The sequence below is a fragment of the Diplotaxodon limnothrissa genome, linkage group LG16 (genome assembly GCF_057381915.1).
Source record: "Diplotaxodon limnothrissa isolate DT_005_m linkage group LG16, D_limnothrissa_male_GT1.1, whole genome shotgun sequence".
Lineage (NCBI taxonomy): Eukaryota > Metazoa > Chordata > Actinopteri > Cichliformes > Cichlidae > Diplotaxodon > Diplotaxodon limnothrissa.
The window spans coordinates 9004403-9010550 of NC_140611.1; positions in this window are offsets into that span (position 1 = coordinate 9004403).

Here is a 6148-nt window from a genome sequence, read left to right on the forward strand (position 1 = left end):
ACCAGAAAATCCTGAATGAAAATATCCAGCTAGTTTGTGCACTGAAGTTCAAGCCCACTTGGGTTATGCAGCAGGACAATGATCACACCTTTAAGTCCACTTCTGAAAAACAAAATCATGGTTTTGGACTGGCCTGGCCAAAGTCAGTACTTAGAGATGTGATTGAGATGATTTGACATGACCTTAATTATCAAGCCATTCAAAAACCCTCCAGTGTGTATGAAATAAATTATTCTGCAAAGAAGAGTCGGCCCACATCACATTCCACAGTGATGTGAAAGACTCCTTCCCAGCTATTGCAAAAACTTGACTCCACTTCTTGCTACCAAGGTTACACAACAAGTTATTAAGTTTAGGGTTGGGCATATAATTGTTCACACAGGGCCAGATAGGATTGGATAACTTTTCCCTTTAATAAATTCAATGATCATTTCATATCTACTCAGGTTATCTTAGTCTACTATTAAAAATTATCTTGGGTTAGGTCAGTGGTTTCTTACATATTGTCTCACTCAGCATTCAAGTACATGTCAGAGTAACAAAAGCCGGGCTTTTTACAGTGTCCCTGTTGCTGGTCACATAACACTTTGTCACTGATCTCATGTTGCTGCAACCTCTTTATATGGCAATTGTTATCAATTTGAAAGCCATATGGTTCTCATATTGCTCCATCAGCAGTGTGTTTGTGAACTTAGACTTCAGTGGCTCAGTAGAAAACAGGCTTTAATGGCTTTTACCAACTCCACTTCTTTTCACTGGGAGCTGGTTAGGCTCCATTTAGAACCCTGTAAGTATATTACTGTCATGACTGTGGCCTAACCTCCTTGTCTATAATCAGGTTAAACAGTGTTCAACTTGAAAGACCTGGAGTCTCAATGGATTACATACTGGTGTGCTTGCAAACATACACACACATGCAAACTGAAGTGTGTGGATTTTTCTGAAATTTAAAAAGAGAGCAAAACCGAAGCTTGCAGGTTCAATAAATGTAGAAGGAATACATCTGTGCTTTGAGGTTGTTCAGACTGGAGGACTTTTCTTCCGTTGCAACTTGCTCTGGAGATAAGATTCTGTGTTCCCACTGCATTATTGACACCGCACTCGCTTTAACATAACAAGATTTATTATTCACATCTTGACACACAAGGATCCTCCAACAGGATGTATTCTTAAAAAAAAGTCCTCCCCAGACTTTGTTTCAGGTGACCTTCAGTATACAGTGTGTGCACGAGTGTGTGCATGTCCTGACAATGATGGAAGCTAGTGCTGCTCTCATGCAGCCCACAGATAAAGTGTCTCTTAGAGAAGGATGTCAGGTGCTGTCACAACACTGGATTTAAGGTGACTTGATGCTGTGGGAGGTTATGAGCATCTCCATCCTGAACCCGAGTTTCTCTTTTTTTCTTCTTGTCTTCAAACACTGTGTGTCATTTTCCCAGATTGTGAAATGAGAGGATGACTGCACCACTGACACCAATTCTGGTCTCTAAAGAAAACTTTTACAAAGGGTTCAGCTACAAATGTAAATAAACAGTTGGTACCATATGGCAATCTGCAAAAGGAACATAATGAACTGATCCCAAATATATCTGACCTATTTCTTTATTGCATTATTTGCATTTGCACAGAAGCTCAAGTAAAATTTGCATCAGAATGCAAACAAAACTAAACAACAGTTTGTATCTGCTTAATCTCCTGTCCAGGGAGGTTGAGGAGATACTTTCAATCTTCAGCTTGGCCTACATTTGTGGGGTAATCGATGAGAGAAAAGGGTTTGTTTGTTTGTTTGTTTGGCAAACACGCACGTGGAATGTTTAGATGAGAACTGTAAACCAAAATGTTAGGATATCAGTCCATGATCTGAAGCTTAGAGGCTGGTGATACAACAAATTGCATGTCCCATACTTGAACAGGACAGATGCAAATTGTTTCTTTGTGTAGAAGAGTGACTATATCCATTGATCAGCTGGAGGTCGGATTTTCTGCATTTCTCTCTTTGACTCGGGGAAATACAAGTTTAGTACTGTAAAGCCTGACCCGACACACTGGTATGTTGTTCATGTTTGAGGAGTGTTTATTGGAATATCACACATGTGCCGTTTATATCATTCGGCCTCCGGTCCACCAGCTTTCCAGCTGATCTCCAGCACACACTCCTACTCTCTGGGCTCCGCCTTTGCTATATATCAGGGACATACCCGTTGGGCTCACTGCACTACCCCTCCCCTACAGCTGAGCCAGGGACCACGCCTCTGCCGCAATTATATTACAAATAATTGAATCTTTATTTTAACAGTCATGGAAAATGTCCTGTTTCTTATTCAAGTTCAGTTGGTGGGAGCAGCAGTAGGATGCCCAACCACCTCCTCCAACTCATCTGGGGGAATACCAAAGTGTTTCCAAGCAAACCAAGAAACATCCCTCCAGCGTGTCCTGTGTCTGCTCCGGGGCTCTCTCCTGGTAAAACATAATGAACACCACAGTTTTGAGGCATCCTAATCACTCCTAACCACCTCAGCTGGCTCCTTTCAATATGGAGGAGTGCTTGTACTCTGAGCCCCTTCTGAATTATCAAGCTCATTGTATCATTGTGTCATGTAAAATGATTTAATGATACGTAGCATATGGCCACAAAAATCCTACATATTGACACCTGATGTTATGTAAAATACATGATATGTTAACTTATTGTTTTTTTTAAAAATTGCAATCACTCCTCAATCACTTGGATGCTGAAAACCTGATTCAGGCTCTGAATTTAGAGCTGAACTTTGAATCTCTCTATCTCTCAGGGTTAGAGTAACTGGCAAAGTGTGAGAACATAAAAGGCACAAAAGGTAAGAGATTAAATATGAGAAAAGATGTCTCTCAGCTGTGAGACAATATTGTACCGTGGTCACTGAGTCTCTCAATTACAAGGTACATTACTTGAGAGCTCAATGATGGGTGAAGGAGGTTTATGAGGTCTGGCACAAGTCCTTCTCAATGTGCTTCAGAGGACTGGTGAGTATCCTGCCTTTTACTGTCATTGTTCTAATTTGGTGTGAGTACGCTCAAGTTCTTTTAGATTGGGTCCACTGAAAGTACAGAGGCTGAGAAGGAGAGGAATCAATAATGACGACAGGTTTGAAGCACTTTATCATCCTTAACCCAAAGCTGCCCTCATCTAATGTGTGTGTGGATGTGTCCTTACCTGCAGTGTCCTAACATTTCCAGCCATGGCTTCTCTTCCTGAGCGTTAGGATGAACATCAGGGGATCGTTCGTTTCCAAGTTGCTGTTAACCGACTGATCACTGTGTTTAATTAAGCAGTGTCACTGCTGACATCGCTGATGTAACTTCCTGTGAAGTGGCTTTTAGTGGAACAGATCCCCATTCATCAAACTTTCATAGAAAGAGAGTCAGTCTAAAAGCGCTTTAGACATTTTCCAACGATAATGCAGTATTCATCAGCTCTGCGGTAAAGACGGCTTGTGAAAATGCTGATTATGAATGATTTGTAGGAATAAAGTGTGGAAAACTTGATGTCAGACGCAGAGGATCAGGAGAATTAGTTCTGGAAGACCAGAGCAAAAAAACAACTCTCTGCTGCAATCTAGTGGTGGAAAGAGGTATTTCTATGAAGTATTTACAAAGTCAGAGAGGGCAAAGTTAAAGTTTCTAAGAGGCTTTGTGCAAACTAAGTCTTCATTTCTATTCTTATAGGAATAAATCATATTCCACAGTGTAGTGGTTAACACATTCACCTTGTATGAGAACAGCTCGAGTTTGAGACCAAGGGGAAACAACCAACCTCAGAGGATCATAAGATAATCAACCTCCAGTACCTTTGGAATTATAATCTGTAGCTTTAATTTATTCCAAAGAAGGAAATACTTTTTTAAAAAAAGAAAAAAGGCAAAAAATTGGATTAAAAAAAAAAAAAAAAGAGGTGAATGTGATCCTTTCCATGCCCCTATACGTAAACAGGACACCAGGTAACAGATTAAGACAAAGAATTTTTCTAAAATGACTCACAAAGATTAAATGTTAATAATGAAGGAACATGGCGCAGACCTGGCCCTCACTATAAACATAAGGTTCACACAGATTACCAAGTATTATGTTTTCAGGCCACATTTCAGACAGTTTTCATCTGGAAAGTGCCACAATATTTACAATCCTTTACAACAATAATTGGGCCATACTTACTATTTCAAATGTGGGCCACATTAGACTCACAACCTAATTAACCAGCGCACAGTAGTGGACTACATTTGCTGTGTTAGACTACGGCCACTTCAGGGTCCCATCCAGATTACTCAAAGCTTACTGAGCCACAGCTTTTCTAAAAGTGGCCACATATGTTTTATGATAAACTGTCTACCTTTGATAAATTAAATGTAGGCATATATTTGTCTTTTTATTTGTTGCACCAGGTCCATATTAACCATTTATCACATGGGCCACTTTAGGGCACAACCAGACCACACAATCCCAAAAGCACCACATTTTCGCCAAAAATAGCCCATTGCTGCTTGAATGCATGCATTCTGTCCAGACCAGAAGGTTGTTGCTGAATCACTGCCATCCACTGCCCACCCTCCCCTGTTATCAGCCTTTGCCTTTACAATCTGCTGCACTGACCACAAAACAAAAAAGTGACCTAAGAAGCAGTAGCCCTCTAAATTAAATAATACAGATGTATTATATGCAAAACAACATATTCATTCCTAAATGATTCTATATGTAATTTTCAAAAAATAACTGAAGCATGATATAAGAAGTGACAAAAAACCTCTTTATTAGGTGTAAACAAGTTTAAAAAAAAAAAAGTAATAATAATAATACAGCACCAGGACAAGTTACCTGCTAATACATCCAGATGAATGTGTAAGTCAGAGTCTGATGGAAACACTTCCAGATCTCAGTGTGTGACAGCTTCTCTGTCATTCTGCAGATATTGGCCCACAAGTAGAAAAATTAGTTGTAAATTTCATTTTTACAACTTCATATTGAGCACATGCTACGTAAAAATCATCATGTTCCTTCCACTCAAGTGCAACATGCATGTTGCATTCTGAATACAGAAAAAGTTGCTCATTATAACGCTCAGAAGAAAAACAAGTCTGTATTCTAAGCAGTGTCTGTCTGCACCTTCATGGTCACAGTGCTTTCCAGATAAAGGCTTGAAGCTTGCAGGAGATGAATTCCTAAAGACACTTGAGGAAAAAACCTTTTGTGTGAATATTTTAATAAGTTTCTTCGTTGTTCCGGTAGCACTAACAGCCATTGAATATAAAATTGTTCACATGCACACAGGACAGGACAGATGCTGTGGCTTGCAAAAACAATCAGATGTTTGCATTTGGAACAGCGAATGAATTTACACTTTGGATGGTTTCCATGCAACGGCCTTCCTTACCTTATGGATTAACTTACAAATTAATCATTGAATCAAATGTTGTCGAGCAAACATATTTTTGCAGTACTTGGCAGTAGTTGTGCATATAATGATTTCCTTGTAGCTACACATAATGTTTTATTATTATTTTTTAACAAAAATGTATTTATCTACCTGATTTAATACTTAGAACTTGAGTAGGCTGTAATATGTAAATTTGTAGGAAATGGTTATGAATTATTAGTAATGCTATGTGTAATCACCTGTTTTGTGACTATTACATACAAATAATCCAGTAAAAGGCACAATTATGACTAAGTTGTTACTAATGAAGACACAGTAGGTATTGTTATAATACACAACTACTTGGAACTCAAGTAATTAGTCAATATTTATATGACAAATATTCCCGTTATTCAAAATTAATCCCTGTCTGAAATGAGCTGTTTTAGCTCCTTTCCCTCGCCCTTCAAGCTAGCTTTTCTTCTGATTGGCTACCCCTTGTAAACAGCAGGTTTGAACAGCAGGTGGGCGGGGCTGCTGTGCTCGCAGCCAGAGCCACATCCATAGGGGTATCTGCTGTCACTGACATAATGCAGAAACAAGAGTAATAAAAAACCCTGAAGCTTGAGCTTTGGTGCACATGATCAGCTGTTAAAACATTGATCTCATTATTTAACATGTGTCCATATTTGTAACAGCACTGTAAGGAGATGCATAAAATCATTTCTTGACACATAGACTGTTGTTCCACTACCTTATACC